At 36.6% G+C, this 26,169-nt stretch overlaps 1 long non-coding RNA gene across 22 annotated transcripts in view; it reads right to left on the reverse strand.

Annotated features, from left to right (window-relative positions):
* Nucleotides 1-26,169, reverse strand: part of LOC311588006 — a 119,995-nt gene that overhangs the window by 83,168 nt on the left and 10,658 nt on the right. For 10 of the 22 annotated variants that reach the window (XR_014776046.1, XR_014776047.1, XR_014776048.1 and 7 more), the window contains exons 2-7: nt 22,022-22,058; nt 17,545-17,571; nt 10,946-11,088; nt 10,760-10,832; nt 10,395-10,446; nt 368-5,878 (exon numbers count right to left, since the gene is read on the reverse strand). This is a non-coding gene — a long non-coding RNA (uncharacterized lncRNA). The remainder of the gene's footprint in view (nt 1-367; nt 5,879-10,394; nt 10,447-10,759; nt 10,833-10,945; nt 11,089-17,544; nt 17,572-22,021; nt 22,059-26,169) is intronic. The other 12 variants (XR_014776043.1, XR_014776039.1, XR_014776041.1 and 9 more) reach the window with 12 other exon arrangements.

The following is a 26,169-nucleotide window of genomic DNA, read 5'->3' on the forward strand; positions in this document are numbered from 1 at the left end:
TTTACCCAGGTTATTACCTGCCTCTTAACTATTTCTAATTATTTCCATTCTCCTAAGGCACAGGTTTTTTTTTTTCTTGCTAAATATAATTACTTCCCCTTTGAATCAGTGTACTGCCCTGTACAGATGGATTTATGCATAATTTCCTAGTGTCTCCTGTTCACCAGAATCCCTCTGCATCCCTACTCAGCATCCCTTTATTTAGGCTTGCTTTGTCAAACTCATATATTCTTCAAATTGGAAATTTGAAAATGTCATGCACATAAAGACTTCTGTTAGGCACACTATGTCTCCATACTGTAACAGCCTGTGGGACACAGCCTGATGGATCACATTTGAATCTAAGTAAATTCATAGTGGAAATTACCTTGTAATGATCTTTCTGTCTCTCAGGCAATAGGCACGTAATCATTAATCAAGAAATATTTTCTGGAATCACTGAATCATATCGGCCCATTGAAAAGGAAGTCAGAGAACTGGAAAAGACTAGATCATTGGAAGCAAGATGTTTTTGTAACTGTACATTCTGCCTTCTGGTATATACTAGCAATCAGGAACCTCCTTTATGCCATTCACACTCTTCCCCTTATCCCAGCAAAAATGGCAGCTCTTACCTTAAATCTTTCTGCTATTACAAGTTCCCCAGACTTTCATGGAAGAGTCCTCCAGATGCTGTTCTCTGTAAATGTATGTGAGTCAAATTTAACATTTTCTTAATACTTTGCAAGTCAGAATCCTATAAATTCTGACAAGAAGTTCCAGTGGTTACCAAGTACCTGTGCACATGGTCCATATAGGTCAATCCAGTAACATGAGGTTATATATACACCTTACCAAAAGTAATGCAGCCAGGAAAACGGATAACTAGTGGTATGAGTAGGCCCACATGACCTGAGGGGTGGGGCAGGGAGGGAGGAAATCAAACATCAAATTAAGATTCTTTGGCTGACAGGCTTGAGCCCTGGGATTATTATCCTGATTATTTTCCATTCCCCAGAAATCCATAGAAAATAATGTGGAATGTATCTGGAAAATAGTACACATTGGTTGAGGTTAAAGCCGTCAGTCAGATGACTCTGGATTTTAGTTTTATTCCTGCAAATCCCTTCACTTGCATTATGTGCACTCCTACCTTATCTCTGTTGTGTGGTTTCAATGAAATCACCAAGCAGATGTAGAAAACATCTCGGAAGACATCCTGAGAGCAGTTCTCCCAACATTTACTTGTTAACTAAAAGAAAAATACCAGGAGATTGGAAACATCTGTAATGAAGATATATTTTAGACAAGTTGACATTATGTCATCCACCTTTAAATGGAAGAGATAGGCTTTCCCTCATCTTTGAGATACAAATCACATAGTATAAAATTCCCCATTTTAAAAAGTGTAAAATTTGTGGTTATAGTATATTCACAGAGTTGTGAAATCGCCTTCATATAAATTCCAGAGCATTTTCATCACTGTAAAAAGTTTTCTGTATCTATTAAGAGTGACTAACTGTTCTGCTCCCTAGCCCCTGACAACTATTCATCTACTTATGCCTATGAATTTGCCTATTTTGGACAATTTATGTTAACAGACTCAAAATATGTGGCCTTTTTTTGTCTGTGTCCACACCGTCCCCAGAGTAATGAGTTCAAAGTGCATTTATGTTATAGAATGTACTGTTACTGTTTTGTGGTTGAATATTGTCATTTCATTGATATAATGGGATTTTGGTTCGTTGGTTCTTTTGCTTTTTGTTTTTTGCTTTTCCATTGTGCTTCTTTTTGCATTATTATGATTATTGTACCTATGTGTGGTTTATGTACGTGTTTTCATTTCTCTTATGTCTTGTAAGCAGCTTATGGTTTTAATTCTTAAATTTAGGTCTTTGATTCATTTTTGCATGTGGTCATTGTAGGGATCCAGTTTCATTCTTTAATATGTGGATATCTAGTAGAACAAATAGTAATTGTTACAAAGACTTACATTAGTTTCTTTATGGCCTGGCATCCTTGTCAAAAACAAACAAAAAGAAACACACACACACATGACCGTAAAATTGGCTAATTTTGGACCCTTCAACTTTACTCCATTGTCTTACGTGTGTCCTTATGCCAGCACCATGCTGTTTTAATTACTGTAAGTCCATAATAAGTTTGGAATTTATGGTGTGTAAGTCCTTTTACATCAAGATCATTTTACCTATTCCGGTTCCTTGCATTCCACGTGGATATTTAGGATCTGTTAAATTCTGTGTAACAAGCACGTGTGTGTGTAACTGTGTGTGTGTGTGTGTGTGTGTGTGTGTGTTGAGTTGGTATATCTGATTGGAGTATATTGATACTTTTAACAGTATTAAATTTTCTAATCCATAAACATGGAGTGTCTTTCCATTTATTTAGCTCTGTAATTTCTTTCAATGCTTTTTTTTTTTTTTTATAGACTTCAGTGGATACATCTTGATTTTTTGGGTTAAATATTTTTCAGTGGTGTTCTTGTTGATGCTTTTACAAACATTTGTTTTCTTTTTGGATTATTCACTGCTAGCATCTAGAAAGAACTGATTTTTGTGTATTGACCTTGTATACTGTAGCTATTCTGAGCTGATTCTGTTTTTATTATATTATCATTATTTGTATACAAGATTGTGCATCTGTGAATATAAATACTTTTGTTTCTTTCCAATCTGGATTCTCTTTATTTCGTTTTTCTGCCTAAGTGCCCTGGCTAGCATGTCCAATATAATATTAAATAGAAGTGGTAAAAATGGACATCTTTTTCCTGTTCTTGATTTTAGGGGGAAAGCATTAAGTCTTTTCACCATTAAATATGATGTTAACTGTAGGTTTTTCATAGATGCTTCAAGTAGTGGAAATTTCATCTATTCCTACTTTACTGAGTTTTTTTTTTTAAATAAAAAAATGGGTATTGAATTTTGTCAAATGCTTCTTCTGTATCTGTTAAGGTTGTCATGTAGTTTCTGTCCTTAATTTTATTGATATGTTGTATTCCATTGATGGAATTTTGTATATCAAACGAACCTTGCATTCCTGGAATAACTCCACTTGTCTATGCTACATAAACCATTTTCTATGCTGCTGGATTTGGTTTGCTAGTATTTTGTTTAACATATTTGCATCTATATTCATAAAAGATACTGGTCTGTAGTTCTCTTGTTATATTTGTCTGGTTTTGCTATCAGGATAATACTGATACTGGTCTCAAAGTATTCCAGGAACTTTCCAACTGTTTTTAATCCCAATGAGGTGTGTATAAAATGATATATTTTGAGACTTGCTCTGTGGTCTTTAGATTCTGGAGGACTCAGAAGTGATAATTGACTCTTGCCTGGATTCCTAGGTAAGATATTAAGCTCCACACACTTAGAAGCTGAGAGTCATCCAGTAAAGAAGCTTTCAGGGTAGGAAACATTGAAAGCCAAGCCGGTGGGGATTGCTAAAATGGTAAATTCCTGAAAGAAAGTTACTAAGACATCACTCCCTACCGCCACTTGTCATAATCCTAACAGCTTGATAAGCGAGACAATATTCTTTCTCTAGTACACAGGTGCCCTAAGCAGCTCTTAAGTCTGAAGAACTTTAGAAAGGCAGCAGCAGCTGGGGCAGGGCACTGGGAGGGCGATTGGGGGTTCAAGTTACTATAGGTCCTACATTCAGGCTTTACATCCACAAGAGTGTCTGAGAGGAAGAAGAATTAAGTCTTCAATTAGGAATTGTTCCTTTTAATATTTCACTGCTATGGACTGTTTGGTGCTTCCAAAATGAAAAATTCATTTTTTGGAATATGACCAGGGAAATCTCAAAGCTTAAGTGTTATCACCAGAAAAATCCAGAGACCAGGTTTTAAAATAAAAGACTTGTTCTGCTTTCCACCAACACTACATAAAATCTGCATCGTTCAACAAATCAGAGCTAAGTAAAGGATTTGAGAAATGTGGAATATTCTCTTTGACAAAGAAAGATCTCTATGGTAAAGTTTTAAGACTTCCTTTATCTTAATCTGTAACAGAAGTTTGAATTTTCATTTAACATTTTTTCAGGATTTATTGGGTGTTAAACTATTTTGCAAATCGCAGGATACTTCAGATTGATTCAGAGCTACTTTGCTCAATTATGGTGTCCTGCACAGAGAGTATCTAAGTGGGCTAGATATATATGCAAAGCACAAAGGGGTTATAATAGGAATGTATAAATGCAGGGTTTGGACTGAGAATTCAGGTCCAAAAACTGATGTGTGATAAGGATTAGATGTGTACTAGGCAGACAAGATGAGCATTTTAACAGCTGGAACATGGGGTCTTGATAGCAGCATGGGATTGGACAGCTAACCAGATCATGCAGGTCCTTGTGGGCTGTATTTATTTGGCTGGCCATAAGAGGCAAAGACAAAATTCATAGTTACCTAAGTGTCTATATATTCTTTACACTTATGAGACTGTTGGTATAACTCCAGAAAGACATGCTATGATGAAAGAGAAGGGATAATGGATGGGGTAGAGAAGACTCAATGGACAGGTCCCATGTGTTTGATTTGGGGGATGGATCAATAATGGTGCTGTTGTGTTTTCACTGGGATAGATTGGAGTGGGTGGGGTTCATAATATACTACACTACATTCTTTGTGAAGTGTCTGATACTATTTAAGGGGACCTGTCCCAAATCAAAGAGCTGAGTCTAGAGAGAAATCTTTGCAGAAGGTGAAAATGTGTGGCTCCAGCATGGCAATCAACCTTACTATTTCCCCTACAGTATTATCACCAGGGAACAATAATGAAGCAAGGAGAGAAGACAAGGCACAAAGCACATTTGAGAGTTACACAGGAACCTACAGTAAAGGAAAATGAAACAAAGTAAATACTTCATTGGTTTGCTTGACTTTATCTGTGTTCTACTCAGTAGACCAAGTTTCTGAAGGTTAGGAACGGTGTTTTGTTTGTAACTATGCCTTAGGAATCTACATAGAAATCGGTATGAAATCCAGTTAGCCAAGTGAAAGTATTTCAAATAGTTGAATTATTCTCTCTCAAATAATTGTTATTAGTTATTATCTTGGGTCACATTATTGTACCTCATAGTACTGTTTGACCATTTTCAAGGTATCCCAAAGAGCACAGTAGTGAGGTTTTCCTTTTTTAGGGAGTGGCATGGTGCTTGGATAATTGGGTGATGGAGCACAGATCATCATATAAGCTAGACAGGCACTTTTCTGAGCTATATCCCCATCCCCTCCAATTAATTTCTAGATTCAAGTGAAGGATTTGTCAGGAACTGTTTTCAAGCTAAGACTGGGCAGATGGATTCTAGTTTGTAAGTATCTGATGTACATGTGGGTAATGGAAGTTAGACTATTACATAACTTTCAGAAGTTATTGCCCTTGTGCTTGGATTTTTTGCATACTTTCACTGAGCACCAAATATAATCATTTAGGACCAATAGAGTTTTATACTGTGTTTCTCAGTATTTATATCATAGTTGTTACAGGACATCTGTATTTGTGTATATTTGTGTATTTGCTTGAATTATTGCCTTTGTTTTCAGTTGATCTGTACTAGAGTAGGAATGGCTTCAATTTTTCCTTTTTTTCTTTTTTTTTCTTTTTCTTTCTTTTTTTTTTTTACCCTCTGCTCAGGTTGTAATACATATCTGTTGAATTAATGTATGAATGAAATGATTGCAAAGACTTTTGCCAAACAGAGCATATTTGCAAGTTTCTACAAAACTACCAGTGGAAAAAAAATCATGACACAGATTGTTCCTATATATGAAGACTCATCCTGGACACAGCTTTACTAGCATTCAGACACTCCTTACCTCTTATTCCCATTGTGCAGGGATAACACAATCCATCCTGCACTCGTCTTATGTGCACACCTGTTTTGAGAAAGCAACAGGGAAAAAAACCCAGCTTGTTTTTCATTTATCCTTACAAGATAATGGGTACACACATGTTTTTGTACATTAAAGCATTCCTTACTATGCTACTCTCTACTTCTTCCTCCAGGTTCTTAAATTACATTTGTAATGCCATTATTAATGCAAGGGTATATTTTGCTTTTCTTTACCATCTTTGTTTTTTTTTCCCCATAACACATTCATAAGGGAATATAATAAAAGTAATCTATGTGAAAATGTCAAGGGAGATGCATCCTTTATTTATAGTTAAGTGTTCCTTTAGTTATCTAGTAACACTATGAGCTTTGGTGGTGTGAATTGAGTTTTTGGGTTTTTGTTTTTGTTTTTTCTGTCAGAGAACGTAATTTGGGAAATACACAGTAATGGTCAATAAAAATCCTAACAGTTTCATTTAAGTGTCCAATATTTCTCTTTCTTCTCTCTGTCTCTCTCAATCAGTTTTAAGGCATAAGGTATTGAATGCTGATCCTCCACTAAAGAAAAAGGCTTGTATTTTAGTTTGTACAAGGATAACTTTCCAATATTTGTTTTTGAGATAACTAATTTGATTGAGGATGTTAGGGGCTAAAAGTAACCCAAAAGATTAAGGTCGCTCAACTTTATTTAAGTATGTTCCAGATGACAACCTAAAAATCACTTTTGCCCAAGATCACTTTCTCCACTGCATGCATATAAATACAGCTAGAAACTACAGCCTCCACTTAAAATACAATGTGATCATCTCAGCAGAGCATATTGGTTTATCCAGAGGAGAGAGGGAAATATTAGGTAGTCAGTTTTTTAAATTTTCACTCTAGGAAAAAAAAATTAGAAATTAAAACAAGGTTCCCACGTCTAGCTGATTTTTTTTTAATATTTATTATGTATACAGTGTTCTTAATCTCTGAGCCATCTATCCAGCCCTGAAGCTGATTTTTTAAAAAGTGAACATTTCTCAAATTCGTGTCTTTTAGAGTAAGAACCTTGTTAACATGTTTCCCAGAGTCATTTCTTCTCATATACTTCTTCTTGTAAATTGAATTTGCTCCAATGATGAAACTTGGTATGGAAAGTTTAAGGATACCCTGGTCCCAACTTGAGCTCATCTTTGTTGCATATTCGCACTGCTTTTTCTTTATTGTGTCCATCTGAATGGCTTACAGGGCTTGTCAGGACCCAAGTCGGCTGTCTTACTGTTAAATATTGCTGAGATTACTGTAGTTTTATAGGAACAAGGTCCCCACATGTCTGCCAAACTCAGTAGCCGCCTTGAGGGCATGAGTAAGATTTTTATTAGTAAGTATTGGACAAATGCTGAATATCTCTGGGAAGGATAAAAACATTACTTTCAGTCTCTTGATGACTATTTTTCTGGCCCTTTACTATATTGTGCATCCTGAGTGATGGGGTATGTAGTGCTCCCTTACATTTTTACCCAGGGGGCTATTCTTAGTTCTTGACACATGTGAAATGTGAAAGGCTTGGCTTTGGATGTCTTGGTTCTGAGCAGTGCTGGATCTATATGTGTGCATGCATTTTTTAGGCTTCAGAGGTGTTCTGTGCTTTGTCTTTGTCCTTTTGAAGTCCTGCATAATTTCTCTAACGGCTTATTTAAAATGCTTGTTGTTTTTAATCACATTTTTAAAATTATTAGTTTGTGTTTCTGAGGAGAGTAGAGATGAGGGTCAGAGGGAAACTTGAAATTGGTTCTGTCTTTCCACCATCCCAGGGATCATACTCAGATGATCACGTTTGGTGCTGGCTTTTACCCACTAGGTTTCAAACTTGTGTTTTTGCTGCCTGCCACTAGTTCTGTATGGCATTTCAGTACTGGCTATATAACCTCATATAATTTTATGTAACCATAAAATAATATGGTTTCCTTTAGTATTTTCAAATTTCCATAATGTTATTTATCCCTGCTTCCCCCCTCTTCAAGCTTCCATACCCAATGACACAAGGGTGCCTTTTTCTCTTATGTCATCCCTTATTCCCATGAATACCCTCACATACACTGCTGCATCTGTTTTTAAGAAATGTGTGTATTATACGACTCTAGCTGTTTTGTAGCTCAAGTTTGTTATCCACTAAGATTTCTTTATCAGTGACTCTCCTTTATAGTAGCTATGATCCTCCTCTTTGTGGGATCCAGTGGTACTCATTGATTCCATGTTTAAATCATCTAAAACACTTTCCTCCTGCTATACCTTTATTTCCCAGACTGTCCCAAACTTTCTTGAGAACTAGTGTGCCCCAGTCATTTTTACCAAACAGTGTATGACTGAAAAATCCCTGCTGCTTCTTGCAGTACATCAAACCTTATTCTCCTGGAATTTCATAACATGTAGACTCTATCTGCATTTATCCTACCCCTCTTAAGAGTGGGCACTTTGTCTTTGGTGTGAAATCATTAACCTGTGGTAGACTTTTCACCTTTCTTATCAAAGATACTGTGCCTCTACCCAATAGACCATACCTTAGCCCTATATTGAGTACAGAGATGTTATTTTCATGGGTGAAATGAAATTACATAAAAGTGACTTCTAAATTAGAAGATGTTGCCTAAAATAAAATAAAATTTCATATATCTAGGCTATGCTTCCTCTACTGAATGGTTGTTAGGTAATTTGGAGGGGTTGATTCCAAATTTATTCCTACTCTGATCTGAGGAATATAGTCAAGTCTCACAAATAGTGGATTCATGGGGTTCTGAGTTCTTCAGGCCTTCATCACAATCCAAATCTGGTGCCAAGTACAAATTGCCTCTGATCATTGAGCTAGCTCTGGGCAGGTACAAAATGTGTAGTTTCTCTATAATGAGTGACAGTTGCCTAAAGTGTAGACACAACATGAGCTCTGGGCTGCTCTGTTTACATTCTGTTTACAGAAGGAAAGCAATCAGGTCACATGGCTCAAATTATGAGAGAATCTGAAGCTTAGAATAGTATGGTGCTTGTCAGGGTTACACATGTTGTTTTGTTCACTCTCATATCTCTGCCTCCCTCTCTCTCTCCTCTCTTGTTTATCTGAGACAGGGTTTCTCTGGGTAGCCCTGGCGCTTCAAGAACTCTCTATGTAGACCAGACTGTCCTCAAATTCATAGAGATCACCTGTCTCTACCTCCCAAGTACTAGGATTAAGAGTATGTGCCACCACCACCTGGCTCATCTCAGATTTTAAGCCAGTACTCTGCTACACTGAATTGCCTCTACTTGTTGTTTTGTTAGAGGAACATAAGACAGAAAACAAAGCTGCCGCAATACTTTTGAGTACAACAGAGGAAAAACTAAATTAGGTGGCAGCAATACATTTCCATGTTCCTGCTATTCAGAGAAAACAGTTCTTTTTCTGACCCTCTGCAGAGATACTATAGAAGAGTGTGTATGTATGTATGTGTGTGCGTGTGTATATATATATATATATATATATATATATATATATATATATATATATATATATATATAATCTTTTGCATTCAAGTGGTCCTCAGAAAATGTGTATATTGGCAGGCATGTTAAGTAAAACTGATATGTTCTCATTTCTTCATCCTAGCTCAATATGTTCTTATTTGTTAGAGTCTATTTTTTAATTATTACATTATCGATCTGGGCATATACTAAAAATTGTTCAACCATACCACTAGGACACTTGCTCAACTATGTTCCCAGTAGCTTTATTCATAATAACCAGAAACTGGGAGCAGCCTAGATATCCTTCAAGCAAATATTAGATTTTTAAAAAATTTACATTTACACAATGGAGTATTACTCAGCCATTAAAAAGAATGGCATCATGAAATTTGGAGGCAAATGGATGGAAATAGGAAAGATCATCTTGAGTAGTGTAGCCCAGACCCAGAAAGACAAATATGATATGTACTTATTTATAAGTGGATATTAGTCATGAAGTATAGGATAACCATGCTACAACCCACAGACACAAAGAAGCTAAGTGACAAGGAGGGCCCAAAAGGGGATGCCTGAATTTCACTAAGAAGTGGAAAGAGACATAGAGAGTGAATAGATGGTGGGAACTAGGTGGGAGAGGTGCGAGGATGGGAATAGGAAGAGATTGAGGAGGAGAGAGGGAGATGATACTGGAAGAGAAAACTGGATTGTGAGGGGAATCTCTGGAGAAGCTAGAAACCTGGGGCAATGGAAACTCCCAGGAATCTATGAGGGTGACCATACCTAAGACTCCTAGCAGTGGAGGATATGGAGCCTGAACTGGACATCTCCTGTAACCAGGCAAGACTTCCAATGGAAGGATTGGAACATGAACTCAGCCACAAATCTTAGATCCACAAATTGTCCTGCCTTCAGGATGAGCAGGGATAAAAGATGGAACTGAATTTGAAGGAAGGACCAACCAGTGACTAGCCTAGCTTGACATCCATGGCATGAGAGGGAGCCCATCTCTGATACTATTAATGAAATTCTGCTATACTTTCAAACTAGCATAACCATCAGCAGAGAAGCTTTACCCAACAACTTACGGAAACTGGTACAGAGACTCACAGCAAAAGATTAAGTGGATCTTGGGGAATCCTGCGGAAGAGATGAGGAAGAGTTGAAGGAGCCAGATGGGTCAAGGACACCACAAGAAAACCTACAGAATCAATTAACCTGGGCCCATAGGCCCTCATAGAGACTGAACTGCCAACCAGAGAGCATGCATAGGATGGACCTAGACCCTCTACACATATGTAACAGTTGTGCAATTGGATCTTCATGTAGGACTCCTAAAGTGGGAGGAGTGGCTGTGTCTGACAATACTGCCTACCTTTGGATCCTTTTGCCTTAACTGGGGCTGCCTTGTTTACAAGAATATGCATATAGCAGAATATGCACCAATTCTTACTGTAATTTGATATGCCAAGGCTGGTTCATATTCATCGGTGGCCTCCCATTTTCTGACGAGAAGGGGAAGGTGGCTGGGAGAGGAGAGGGGAAACTGTAATCAGGATGTAAAGTAAATCAGGATGTAATCAATGTAAAGTAATTGATAACCTATCAATTAAAAATATAGGACCCACATATTACTTACCAAAAGCCTTTGCAGTTAATCCATAAACTTGTAGTTTCTTCCTTATTCTTCTATCACAGGGATTGTTAACTTGATCCTTCTCTCAGCTTGAGGCTGCATTGCTTCATTTTAAAATCTTTCATGAAGTGTTGTTCCCTTTCTGCCTTTGATAGTTCCAGAAGCAAAAGACAAGGTCAAGAGTAAGTCTGTCATGTTGTCAGGATCTTCTTGTCCCTATGTTCTAAATAGCAATCTTTTGATGTGGCTTTTAATGATAATATTAGAACTGACCTCAGGGTTCTCTTCTATCATCCTTTTATTCCTCAGTTATCTGTGTACCATGGAGATTAATCAGCAATTTAACCTTTTCTTACTCTGGGTTAATTTCTCACCTATCTATTGGCAATTCTGAACTGTATTCCTTAACAGGAATTATTTTCCAGAATATATTCTAGCCTCTCCTCAGTATTTCCCCAGCAGTATCATTTAGACAAATGCAGTAAATGTAGTCTAAAACAAAAACAGATATATTGATTTTGAAGCATTTATGGACAATTATTTTAGAAAGTATCTACATGATTCAGAATCTGTGATGCTCTTTAGGGCTGGGGCATGGGGGAAAAGCAGCCTCAGAGAAGATTCTAGGGTGAGCTTGCTCTTATTTGTAGCCTATTACCAACAGGGACAAGGAATACTGTAGTACTGATTATGCAGATCTCAAATCTTTTTTGTGCCTCTTTGGGTACTAAGGGAACTGTTATGACTATATAATATAGTGCATATGAGCTGAGCATCCTTCACCAGATCCAGTAAGAACTTTGTAATGGTTTCATAGAGAGCTGGGTCTCAGTGTATCATTTCTCTATCCTCAACTAGATGAAGGGAAAAGTAAAACAAAAGAGCCAGAAAGCTGAAGCATGGTACAAGTTCTAGAAATTGTCAAATAATGTTCTAAAAATTTTGTCCAGTCTCTCATTATGTTGCTCTTATTATATTCCTACTCTTTCTGTAAAAGTTCCTGGATATTCCCACATCTATTTTGACAGGGAACGCTCTTCACATTCACCGATATTGTGTGGATTGGGCAGACACTAACATTTTTCCGTGGTAGCTTCTCCTAGGTAAAATCCAGCATTTTGCCCTGGTTGGGCCCACTGAGGTCACATATGCATGCCATCAAAGCCAGGAGAAGAGAGTAGACTAATAAATAAGGTTGGCAAACAACATGATATCTGATAAATACCTAGTATATAGAATAGTTATAAGACCTGGTAACTCTGCACCAAAGGTAACTGAGTTAAATAATGGACAAAATAAAAGACATCTAACCTTTAGATATATACACATAGTGGCATGCACTTGAAAAGATGCTCAACATTACTTTTCCTTAATTTAATGTAAATTATATCCAAAATCAGATACTCTTTGAATAGGAGAATTAAATATTGTTAAGTATGTGGAGAAATAGGAATTCTTGACGATGACTAATAGGAATGTAAAATTATGCCAATATGTTAGAAAGAAGTCGGTGGCTCCTTATTAAACTAAAGAGAATTATTATATGTCTTGATATGACCTGTAAGTATACCACCAAATGTACTGAAATATTCAAACAAAAGTGAATGAATGTGGATAAGTAAGCATGGAATTTTTACTAAGAAACCAATGCCAATTGGGCCTCACAGTGAAACCCTTTATTGAGCAGAATATTGTGACATCTGAAATGAGTCTGCCTTCTGTGATTTAAGCCATAACACTTTCCCCAGTATCACATAAAAACATGTAGCACCTGCCAGATGGAACTGATTGGCATGTATTCTCTTATGCATTACTGGTTAACTAGAAGGGACTGGGAAGTAATAGCATTTAGGCATATTTTAGTGCTGATTGCACCTCAGTAGCTATAGGCTTTGAGTGCTTATCAAATCTCTGCCTATACCAATAGCCACAGGATTCCAGTCCATTGTTGTACTAGCAAGTGCAGCACTGGAATGAGAGAATTCCCCAGTGTTTCAAAGGCTGTATTGGTCATGGGCTTAGAGGCTGTGGCAGTCTCCTCAGTCATATTCCAAAGGAAGGCTGAAAAACCTGTACCTACTTCAGTATACAGATGCCAAACCATTATTATAAAGTAATAAGGTGAAGTCAGAATTATTGTAAGACAGGTGAGAAATACAATACATGGTTAATCACAAAGATATGGAAATAGGTGAAATATCTGAGAGATTGTGTATATGTCATGAAAATATTTATTATATTATAAAACTGCACAATGAACTGATAGCCAAGTTTAATGATTGAAAATTTAAAATGAACAATAAATGGTTGGAAGGTTAAAAGACTGAAATAATAACAAACACTGGACTTGGAAACATAAATGAAATGACAAATTGAACAAAAATAAAAATATTATCTAGATGATTAGTTTTCTGAAAATATATATAGAGAAGAGAAAGGACAAGAAATGAAGAAAGCTTGCAAGATTGATGGAACAGTACTGAAAAGGAAAATGTTTGACCTTGAAAATGGCACATTTGTTTTGCTTACACGATTCTCTGTTTAAATCAATGACTCAATGTTCTAACAGGACACAAGTTTGAATGATTTGTGTTCAAAGTGAAATAAAGAGAAAGGTTTAGAAACTGAAGTATTAATGGCAGGAAACTTTCTATACCAGGAGAAAGATATCCAGGTACAGGAAGTTCAGCCTCCATATTTACTCTATATGTTATGCCTCAACTCAGAATTGTAATCTTGTCTCACAAATACACACACACACACTTGCGTGCACACATGCACCAAAATAAAACAAAACAGGAGGATGTTGAAAACAAAAGACATAAACAGTATATAAGAGTTCTCTCATATATTTAACATGTCTCAACAGAAACATTATGCCTTGAAATAGGATGGTATTAAACATTATGCCTTGAAATAAGATGCTATTTAAAATGTTAAAAAAGTTTAGCTTCTCAGTGCTGTGATAAATGCTTGAACAACTTAAAAAAACATATTTTAGCTCATGGCATTGGTGGTATCAGTCCATGATCTCTTCTTCCATTGTTTTTGTTTATTACAATGCAGAACATCATGGCAGAAGGCAAGAGAAATGAAGCAATACTGTTCACCTCATAGTGGCCAAGAAACAGAAAGAGACAGGAAAAGCCTAAGACAGGGCTCAGACTTAGAGACCATAACCCTGGTTACCTACTTGTTCAACCTACCATTCTCCAATAATACCTTCAGATTAACACCTAATTAAGTTTAATCCTCCAATTAGATCAGAGTTTCTATGTTCTGGTCACCCCAAGTGAATTTATATTCATGCTATTACATGGATGGAAAATGCTGCCAACCAAGAATTACTACGTTTAACATAGCTGTCCTTCAGAAACAAAAGAAAGACTTCCCAGACCACTTTCTTTCCCCCTAATAGTTAAGGCGATAAAAGTGAGCTGCCTTTTGTAAAATGTTAGATAGATAGGGTTTTTGGCTCAGTAGTAGAATGCTTACCTGTGATGCATTAAACCCTGGATTTGATACTGACTTAAATAACAAAAATTGTTAATTAAAGTGGAAAGGTGACTAGATACAAAGTTCAGAGGTAGAATGCTTGTCTAGAATGTGTAAGGCCTTGTATGACTATCAATACCCCCAAAATAAAAAATAATAAATCTGATAATACTCTTTAGTATGAATATCGAAGTAAAAAATTTCTCTGTTTGAGACATAGTCTCACTATGTATCCATAAGTCATCTAGAATTCATCATGTAAAGCAGGCACACCTCCAACTCAGACAGATACACTAGCCTATTAAAAGTGTGTGCCCCCAGACCTGATCATATCTATCCTACTAAATATAATAGCAAAAAGAGACAGGTATTATTTAATCCTTTAAAATGGGACTTGAAAATTTAAAAAGAAGGCAAGCGGAAATGAGATAGATAGATAGATAGATAGATAGATAGATAGATAGATAGATACACAGATACATAGATACATAGATAGGTGATAGATAGTCTGAGATAGGGAGAGAACTTAAAGAAATTGTTACCACTTTAGATAACTTGTTTTAATTATGCTTTAGTAAGCCTTATTGTAACTAAAAATAAAACCTACAATACAAATCAAAAAAATGTATTAGAGAACTTTGCTGAACTATAATGAAGACAGTAAAAGTTGAATATGACTTACAGATCCACCAGAAAAAACAAAATGGTAACATTGCTTTTCAGAAGTTGTCTTGAATGTGAATGAAATAAAATCAAATTCAACAAAATTGCTGTCTGAAATAGTTACTCTTCACTTGATGGTCACATGTTAGACTCAAAGTGAAGATATGATAGTCGTGAATATATCCACCCAATATTGGTATGTATAAATGTAGAAAGCATTTATGAAACTATGAGGAGGGATACACCCTTCAGTAAAGCCTTAGACCTTTGTACACCACTTTAGAGTGCACAGATTATCAAGAGAAAAAGCCATCAAAGCAACACTGGGTTTAAACTATTCAGGTTTGTTCAACCTGTGATCTGTAGGCTTAACGTTGCCCCATAAAGCAAGGATAGCTATGAGTGAAACATAACATAAAATTTTAAATTTAAAAGCTGAGATTGAAGGGTGTGTGTATGTGTGTGTGTGTGTTACAGTTTTCAACTAAGAACACTATAGATAATAAAGTTGTGTTACCCTTTCTCATGTTTAGAACCCCTTGACAGTAAATTAAATGTTCCCAAGTTAAACAGGTTGAGTTAAAGTCAAAGACCCTGCTGTAAAGTAGAATTCTGGCGTTTCTGAATAGCCTCTGAGGTCAGTATATAATGATGGACTGCCTTTCTCAGTGGAGTTCCCTTTTTACATGATCTGGGAACCCCTGGTCCCCTAAGGAGCATCACATAGTTCTCAGACAAGGTTAGAAGCTGGACCCTTTTCAGATAAGAAATCTGCTCTACAGTAAGCAACTGGGAATTCCAGGAGATACCCACCCTATGCTAATAAGATGTCTTGATGTCTTCTTGGCTTTCAAGCAATGACATTTGAACTGTACCTGGAGATTCTCTCTCACCCATAGGATAATTAAATACTGCCTTTACCTCTTAGGATAGGGCTGTTTTATTACATGCAGATTAACTATCCCTCTGACCAGGATGCAAGCACATTCAACCTCAAAAACCCTCCTGCTGCCCAAAATTTATAATGTCCCTAACTCACAAAAATAAAGGCTTACTCTTTCACTCCACTCCTCCACCATGACCATCTAAGGCTCATTTATTCAGGGAACGAATCACCACTGGACACCCAGGCCTTGACTGCTGGTCAGCTAGCCATCTGACAGAGCTGCATTGGCAGCCATTGAAGCCTGCACCATAATGGTGAACGTCACACCAGACCTGCATTTTGGCTGTTTCCGGGCATCTGTCAGCTTCCTCTGCCAGGCTTAGCATGGCAGTTTACCAAAGCCCAGTAGCAGCTCCTAGTTTCCACTGCCGTCTGATACCAGCAACCTCATTGTTAAAAAGCTAACTGTAACAACCAGTGGAAAACTCATTTCCCCATCCCACTGCTGTGAGGCTTAGATCCTGGTCTAGCACACAGGCCTTGCCCAGAGCACTCTAAGGTGCTCCTGAGAGAGGAACAGGACCTTCGATCTTGAGGTCCCTCTGTTCCTATCTGGAAGCAAACAGTACCTGAACCAGCCTGCAAGACAGAGAACCTAGGTAAATGATTCACAAATTATGATTCAAAGGCTGGCTTTGGGTTCTATGCCAGCTCACCACCCACACACATACATGTGAACTGAAGATGTGTGAAGGGGAATTAAGAGGATCTGAACCAAAGCTCCCCACAACACACAAGTCATACACTGCTTATTATGAATCACAATGCAATTAAACTTTAACTGAAAAAGTTGTAAGAATTCACAATGTTATGTTTTTTGTTAACACAAAAGCGTACAGTTCTAACAGTCAAATGAAAAGTTCAGTTCAGAATTTAATTTACTACATTTACATGGTAAGAAAGATTCCAGAAAGCTATAGCAGTAACAATATTTCAAGTGAACATGTCTATAAACTGAGTGATTCACTGAATATATTTCATTTCTATATGTCAAGACATACTTAGGTAATGCATATATTGTTTTGTATGAATCTAATAACATGATCAATGTTCATTAAATTATACTATACCAAGTAAATAAATCAGTAGAAATGAAAAAATATGAGAGTAGAAGGCAATGACATTTTCTCATTTTCACTCACTCAAAGATAACTATTATTATGATAATGCTCTTTTGTAAAACATAGAGAATATATAAATCATATTGTAAATACATGTTGAATCCATAGTCATTTCTAAACTATAAGGAAAACATATGGCTCTGATCAGTCTGGCACTAGGTAGGAAACCTGAGTTGGCATTTGGTCTCAGATGGCCACTGCATTTCATTATTTTAAAACACATTTTTTTTTTCAGTGTTGGGATTTAAACCTTTTATACACTAACAAATGCCTTTCCATGGAGCTACAATTCTAGTCTATAAAGTTACTTGTAAATAACATTAGACAAGAAGTTTCAAAAACAAAATTATTTTAAGGTAAATTAAATTACAACTTACCAAACTTCAGGATGCATGAAAAAAATCCTTAGAAATTTAGAGGAATCATGGAAAGCAAAGTTCTATAATTAATATTTTCAACCTCAGGCAATTAGAAAAAGAACAAATTCAATCCAAAGTAAACCAGGAAAAAATAGTAATGTTAAATGTCTGAAAACAAACCAAGTAAGTCAAGAAAACAAAAACCTGGGTCTTAGAAAAAAATCAATAAAATTCTAAGGCAGCCAGATGGTGGTGGTGAAGGCCTTTATTCCCAGCACTCAGGAGTCTGGGAGTTTGACACACCTCCAGCATGAGTTCCAGGACAGCCAGAGCCACACAGAGAAACTTCGTCTTGAAAAACAACAAAACCAAAACCAAATCCAAACAAAATACAAAATATTTGTAAGGTTGTAGTCAATGTATCTTGAAAAATAAATACTCAATTTGTTATTATAAAAAACAATGATAATTTCTGTGTCTAATTTAGTAGCCTCACTGAAATTGAACAATTTCTTGGCTGATTGACATGACTAAACTCACACAAGAAATAGAAATCTAAGTAAACATATATCTATTGAGTAAATTAAAATAAGAATAGGTACATTCCAAAAGGAAATCCAAGGCTAGATGTTCTCACTGTTAAACTCTCCCACACATGTAAGGAAAAAGTGTGTGTATGGGTAAGCTTGTGCTAAATGCTTTACTTCTATTATTGCATCAGTAGGTTTTAATTATACAAATGTTATGTAAAAATAGTAACTTTTACTGAAAAAACTTGAATTTTATACTAATAGGCTTCAAGTCAGTGAAGTTGAAATCATACTGGAGTTAATTCTGTATGTGTCTAGCATCCTGGATGCAAGTAAAGTATAATGTGTGGCAGACTGTAAGAGATCACACAATCTATAGTTATTAACTACAGAAATATAGTATATGGCTAGATAGCTATCTTTTCCTTTTTTCTATAGTACCATGTATTTCTTGTACAAAGTGATGGGCTTCATGGAATTTCCATGAAAATATATCATTGATTTTAATCACACTCATCATACACTCATTAGTCTCTTGTACAGATTCTACTTCTCCCCATTTCATGAATACCTATTTCCCTTACTTCCATCCTATTCATGTGTGTCTGTGGGTGCATGCATGCATGCATGTTAGTGTGTGTGTGTATGTGTATGTGAAATCTAGGTTTTACATAAGTGTGAAAATGCAGTATTTTTTTCTTTCTGAATATGGCTATTTCCAGTTAGTATGATGGAAGTGTGGCTCCATTGAAGTATCTTTTCTGTAAATGTGATAGTTTCACTCTTTATGGGTAAAGAAAAGCAAAATTTTCTATGAGTCTATTAATGGATATCAAAATTGATATATAACATTCTCTATTTTAGTTGTTTCACACTGGAAAATATGCTCACATACCTCTATTCTATTCTGAATTATATTCCCAATAGTGATATTACTCCACCATGTGGTAGTTGTAATTTTAGTTTTTTGAGTAACCTCTATATAGTCTTTCATAATGCATGGAATAATTTATATTATCACCAGCTTTGTATAGAAGTCATCTTGGAGGTCACATATCAAATATCCTGCATGTCAGATGTTTTCATTATTCTTCATAACAGTAGAAAATTACAGTTGAATTATCAATAAAATAATTTTATGGTTGAGAGTCACTACAACATGAAGAACTGTATTAAAGTTCAAAGCATGAGGAAAGTTGAGTACTGCCTTATGTCCGATATAATATAATCTCAATCTGAAACATTTAGTCATGTTTTTCTTTTCTTGTCTACTCATTATCAAGCATACATGGTCAGGAAAAAGGATAAACAAAACACTCACAAGTGGTTAAGTACTCAATTCTAAAAGGATATTTATACCAACCCATGTACAGCTCAAGGCACAGGAAGTAGAAACAAAGTAAGAACCAGGAATAAGGACTGTGAACCTACTGCACCTATTAACTCATATCAGCTCTGGCTATCTACATTAGGCCAGCACAAACTGGAGCTATCACAACTAGCCATAGTTCAGGGAGAGACTTATCTCTCCTTACTAAACTATTGTTAATGATGAACTCTTGTTGAAGAGGAGTCATTTTCTTCAAATTTTACCCACTGGTGAGTCTACAATGCTCCAATGATAGCACCAAACCTGTGGTCACACAGATGACCCTTGCAAAACTAATTGTCTTACAAAACAAAAAGATATAAACATAGGAAAGGTATACTTGTGGTGGATTGACAATGGTAAGTTGAGGAGGATAAGAATAAGAGTAATTAGAATGTATTTTATACATGTATGATATTTTCAATGAATAGATCCAATTAATAAGAAAACTCAAATAAATAAAATATATATTCAAATCTTTTAGCTATAAAGAAACAACTTTTCAAAATGCCTGTGAAAATTATTAAAAGTTAGAAAAATATGCCAGAGCATTGTTCTTATAAATTTATCTAAATTTATCTAAATTCATGCTATGCAATCTATCCCAATTAATTTCTTCATATTAACATGAATTTATTATCATATTGAAGTATTGTATTGATGTTTCACTGTTTGACAACAACAAAATTAAATTACACATTTGTGATTTAAGAATATCTTATAAATAATATAGAAACATAGATATATGTGATTATAATGATGTACCTTTAAATTTTAGTATTCATATTTTTCTTTGCAATTAGAAATATGGTGATGATTGAATAATTAAGATTTTCATGATATGACTATTAATGAAAGCTACTATTAGATACATGTTTGTAAACAGTACTACCATTTTTTCTTATATTGACTAGATTTCTTATCATAAATGTCATTTGGTATATTTTAAATAAGAATAGATTAGTTTACTGTACTTTCTAACAATGTATCTGCCAAACATAGATAACTTCATCTCAGCATTTTGATTATATTACTGAAATATGTGATTTGAAAATTTGGGTGGCAAGTTGACTTTATTAACTTGTCAGAGGAATTGTATTCATCATCTAACTTCTAAACATTATTCTATATAGGAATAATTTCCTGATAAACAAAAGTATGAGTTCATATAAACATGGTATATTTAAATACTATAAAATGTTAACTATTTTTCTGAAAAAGGAAAGGCTTTATGTCTGTTGAAGACTCCTTGTGTATTTCCACTTTCTAGAGTATATAGAGATACCAGGATATTGGATTATATATATTATTACCTATCTGAGTTAAAGTTTCAATTGCTATGAAGAGCTACCATGACCATGGCAAATCTTGTAAGGGAAAGCATTTAATTGGGCTTTTAATTAAGCATTTAATTTGATTTATAGCTCACAGTTTTATTCCATTGTCAATCATTATGGCCGGCAGCATGGAGGCACACATGCAGACATGATACTAGAGAGGTAATTGAGAGTTTTATATCAAAATCCATAGATAGCAGGAAGACAGTGACACACTGGAATTGACTTGATCATTTGAGAACTCAAAGCCCACTCCCAGGGACACACTTTCTCCAATAAGGCCTCACTTACTCCTTCAAGGCCACACCTCCTTATAGTACCACTCCCTGGTGACCAAGCATTAAAACACATGAATCTATGGCAAGTCATTCCTATTAAAACTACCACACTACTAAAATATCATATATTAAATAGATATTTTTATGAATATTGATGAGTTCTGAGGACATAAACCATTAAGAACCAAGGGCTAGACAACATTATCAAGAAATATTTCATCTAATGTGACTAGACTGAAGTGGTATATTATAATTTCTCTTGAAGTATGGAATATTATACAAAAGTACATATACTAAATTTCCATAGCTAAATAAATTTTTACCATCCAAACCAGCAATTAACTACTAGAGACTGGATGTATTTTAAGATTTCAGAATCCATCCAAATGTCTAATATCTATGCTTTATAAAGAAGCAATAAAATTGTATATGTATTTCCATACTGGAAAAATACAGTGAATTCATGTCAGCTTTCAGTGGTTAAGCTAGAAATATATATTTATATATATATATGTATATATATATATGCATGTATATATGTATATGTATATGTATATGTATATATTCCAGGACAACCAAGGCTACACAAAGAAACCATATCTCAAAAGGGGAGGGAATATTATAGTATAAATGTAAATCCTTATTAGCATTGGGTTCTCCATTCTGAAATTCTATAAACAAACAAGAACGTTTTGCTGCTGCTTTGCAACAGCTAATCTTACTAATTTTTACCCAATATAAAGTTGCTAAAATAAATTTTCTTAATTCTACATTTTTTACAGAAAATAATATAGTTAAAATAAAAAGAAAAGAAAGCAGAAACAGCTAATATGATGTTCTTTGCTAATATGATGAATCTTTGACTAAAGGCTCAAAAAAATCACAACAGTAACCTCCAGTAAGACTCCAAAAAGATACATAGACCTCAGAAAGTTGCATATAGAACAACATATGCAAACTACAGAGTTTATAGTTACTTACCTGTGTTATTGGAACTGAATTTTCCAGTCTACAATCACTAAAACAAAAAAGAAAAGAAATTATCTTTAACATATTCGACATTATTAGTAACAGATGTAAAAAATATGTTGCATTATATTTCTCCAAGACAAAAAGGCAACACTATTTTTAAAATTATAATAAAACTCTCAGTGTATGTTACAGTTGCTTGCCCTGCTTTTAATTCCATATTTGCATTGTAGTCATTTATTATATATTTCCTATATAAAAGTGCTAGTTGCTCTAAAAATAAAGTAAGACTCAGGATGGGATCACAAGACAAAATTACTATGCATATCACCTCACAAACTAGGAGGCAAAACCCATACAACATTTAAAGATATTCACCAAGGTCACACTGTAAAAGGCAGGCTGTAAGAATCATATTTGTCTTATTTGGGGGACTCATGTTTGGTCTCTGATTGCAATTTTTATGAGTTACTCACCATCCACAGAGAGTTGTTTTCATCATCAATCCACACAAGTCTTCTTTTAACAGATAAATATTTCCAGTCAGGCAAAACCTGAGCAAGTTTGCTTGCTGTGTTTTTTAAAGAATATGATTGTGTGGTAGACACTCTGCTTACTCTCTGAACAAGGTACCTGTTAGCAATGTGAAAGGTGGTCAGGAGCAAGAGACTTTCCTGAATAGTTTAAGACTGGTTTTGCTGTGCCTTGGATCTAATCATCAAGGTATAATGCTGCTGAGAAGAAAGATCTCCAGCACTTGGATCCTCCATAGCAAGAAGCTCAGCACACAAGGAATGGATGGCTAAAATATTATCATGGGAAAGGAAAGCACAAATAGCCAGTCAAATCATGTTTATCCCTCACTGTTTTCACTGTTAGCATGAAAGGCATTCAAATGACTTTGTGTTTTGTTCTGTGACTATTATTCTGTGCCATGGCATTGTGGTCCCAAAGAGAATGCCTCCTACGACTCACTCTCCTGTCTGGGTGGATGCTACCTGAAGGTTTGGAGAGTGATTACCAAGTCAGAATAGAAGATACCCAGGAGCCACAGTCCAGCACCAGGGCCTTCTACTCATCAGTATATTCAATTGTCTTGAGGAGTAATATTGATATATATCATGTGCTCTAGGGATGCCAACCTGGAAATTCCTAATGAGGAGTCTTCCAAGTGTGTGGCTTTGTTGCCTAAGGCTATATTAAGCACTAGCAGCACTGGTCCTCTCTTTTGCCAGTGGAATGGGGAGCATATCCTAAAGACCAACCATAAAAATAAATGATAAATTGGCATGCAAATCTCAAGGACATGATAATCCTTACTACATACAATTGTAATACTCCTTTGTCCCTAATCTGTTGCTCATGTCCATGTCTTTTGGAGTTTATACAAGCAGACAATTTGAATATCCAATTGCTGACATGTAGACATCACTGTTAGATGATGCACAGAAACAATCCCTTGTCTGGGTGGTATGCTTCTAGCATCATTAGATTTAGACTGTCAGAGATTACAAAAGGTGAAGGAACACTTTTGGTGGCCTTTTCAAATACAGGTACTATCCCTTAGTTTTATATTTATGTGAAAGGTGTGATACTATGAAGTAAAAAATAGTGTCCCAGGTTACTGAAACATACCAGAGGAGACAAGGACTTGAGCAATGGGGTGGCCATTTGGAGCTTGCACAACAGTAGAAAGTCACACAGGAGGTGGCTGCAACAGACTCTCTCTCTTTCTCTGTTCAAAAAGTACCAACTACACATTTTTCTCCCTAGTGATACAACTGAACACCAGCTGCCTCTTTACCCCACCCTTTTCCACAACTCCACTGGACCCCTCAGACCATCGCCTCTGAACCTCTCTTCTTCCATCCAATGGTTTAACATAGTCCCTGATTCCAGAAGACAAGCCATGCTTAACCATAAGCCAGACTTGCCAGGAAACCAGGTAGGCTTTCAGCAGGCCACCCTTGTCTCTGAAACTCAATCCCCCAGTCTTGTAGCTAGCACTTCAACAAAACATAAGCTGCAACCTTTCTTCACTCCTGCCCACATCTCCTGTGGATCCCACAACCCCCCTTCCTAACATTATTCCCCAAGATTTTTCTTTCTCCCAGACCCTAACTCTACCAGACATCCTCTGCTTACACAAGGTCAGCTTTTGCCAGGCAACAATCAGGCTGAAGGCAGAGTCAGACCTCCTCTACTGCTCCTGAGAGCTGATACCACAAGTCTCATTAGCAGGTCTATATCTGGAAACCTTTTGTGGTCTTACTTTCCTCTCTGAAACCATTCCCAATGAAATGCAAAGACCTTCTTCTTCAACTTTCTTTCCCCCAACTCATCTAGGTTAAAAAGACTGTAGCACCACTAGTATAGGCCAGGGAAACTGGAAACAAACCTCCATAATTCTCTTTGAAAATCCAGAGAGGAAAAAGAAACCAAGAAACAAAACACTCACCAAACAAAACAAATCCAGAAATCACCACCTAGAGCCATTAAACCCAGAAGCCGAGGTGCCATCCTAAAAACACAGTCACAATAGTCATGGCAATATGTCTTCTCTAAAGCCCAGATATCCACAGCATGTCTTGAATATTGCAACATAGCTGAAGCACAAGAAACAGACATTAAAATCAACTATATAAAGATGACAGAGGTCCTTAAAGAGGAGATTAATAATCACCTTAAAGAGACCCAAGAAAATAAAAACAATTAGAGGATATGAATAAATACATTAAAGCCAAGGAAACATGAACAGTTAAAAGAAAGAAATAAAACTGTTCAAGACCTGAACATGAAAATAGAAGCAGTAAATAAAACACAAAGTGAGGGAATTATAGAAACAAAAGCTTTAGGAATTTGAACAAGAACTACAGAGGCAAGGTTTATCAACAGAATATAAGAAACAGAAGAAAGAATCTCCTGTGTTGAAGTTACAATGGAAGAAATAGATATACTTGTCAAAGAAAATGTTCAATCTCAAAAAACCCCAACACAAAATACCCATAAAATCGGACACATTATGAGAAGACCAATCCCAAGAATAGTAGGTATGGAGGAAGAAGGAACTCAGCTCAATGGCCCAGAAAATGTTTTCAACAAAGAAAAATTTCCTAATCTTAAGAAGGAAATGCCTATAAACGTATAAGAAGCATAGAGAATACCAAATAGATTGGGTCAGAACAAAGTTTATTTGCCACATAATAAAACACTAAACATACAAAACAAAGAAAGAATATAGTGACCAGATGCAGCACTGCTGTGAAGGGGCACAGCTCCTTGGAATAGCAGGCATGCGCAGACCTCCAGCCCTGTGTCCTAAGGATACCACTTAGTACTCATGCAACTGAGCAAACCAACCTAGCTGCAAGGTCAGCTTTGCATCATCATCATTACGGGTTCAACAAAACCAGCCTATAAAAACCTGCCATGCTCGGATCCAAGATGGTGGCGAGCAGTGTGGACTGTGTTTGGAAGCTCCAGTGAACAATTCAGGGAATTGCAAAGATTTCTGAGCCAGGAAAACCAAGGTCCCCACACCATGGCAGCAGGAGTGCTCCATGGTTCAGAGGGACCAGGGTGCGGAGGACCTGCATGGCCTTGCTCAGGGGAGAAGCGCGGAGCAGCAGTGGCAGAGGCAGCAGCAGCAGCAGTGGCACCAGTGGCACCAGAGTCAGCAGAGGCAGCGGCTGAGGTTTGCAGCTCAGAGCCTTATGGTGGAGGCAATTGGTATAGTGGCTGGTGGGAGTTGCTGCAGGAGAGGGGACTCTGGACAGGATTTGGGTCGAGTGGTGTCTTGAGACCCAAACTGGACTCGGCGGACAGTTCAGCCCCAGAGTCCCAGGTTCACTCAGTGCGCTGTGCCGTGGAGACGCTGGCTCAGCTCAGCAAGCAATTCTACCTGAGGCACTACCTCAGCGCAGCCACAGCTCCCCTGCTGTGATGCAGGCCGGGCAGAGTGCTCAGTTCCACTGGAGGCGCTTGCTCAGTGCAGCCGCAGTTCTCCTGCTGTAATGCAGGCAGGGCAGAGCGCTCAGTTCTACTGGAGGCATGAGCTCAGGGCAACCACTGTTCTCCTGCTGTGACGAAGGCTGGTGGAGTGCTCAGTTCCACTGGAAGCGCAAGCTCATTTAAGCCGCAGTTCTCCTGCTATGGTGCAG

The sequence above is a fragment of the Acomys minous genome (genome assembly GCF_964271855.1).
Source record: "Acomys minous genome assembly, chromosome: 2".
NCBI classification, from domain to species: domain Eukaryota; kingdom Metazoa; phylum Chordata; class Mammalia; order Rodentia; family Muridae; genus Acomys; species Acomys minous.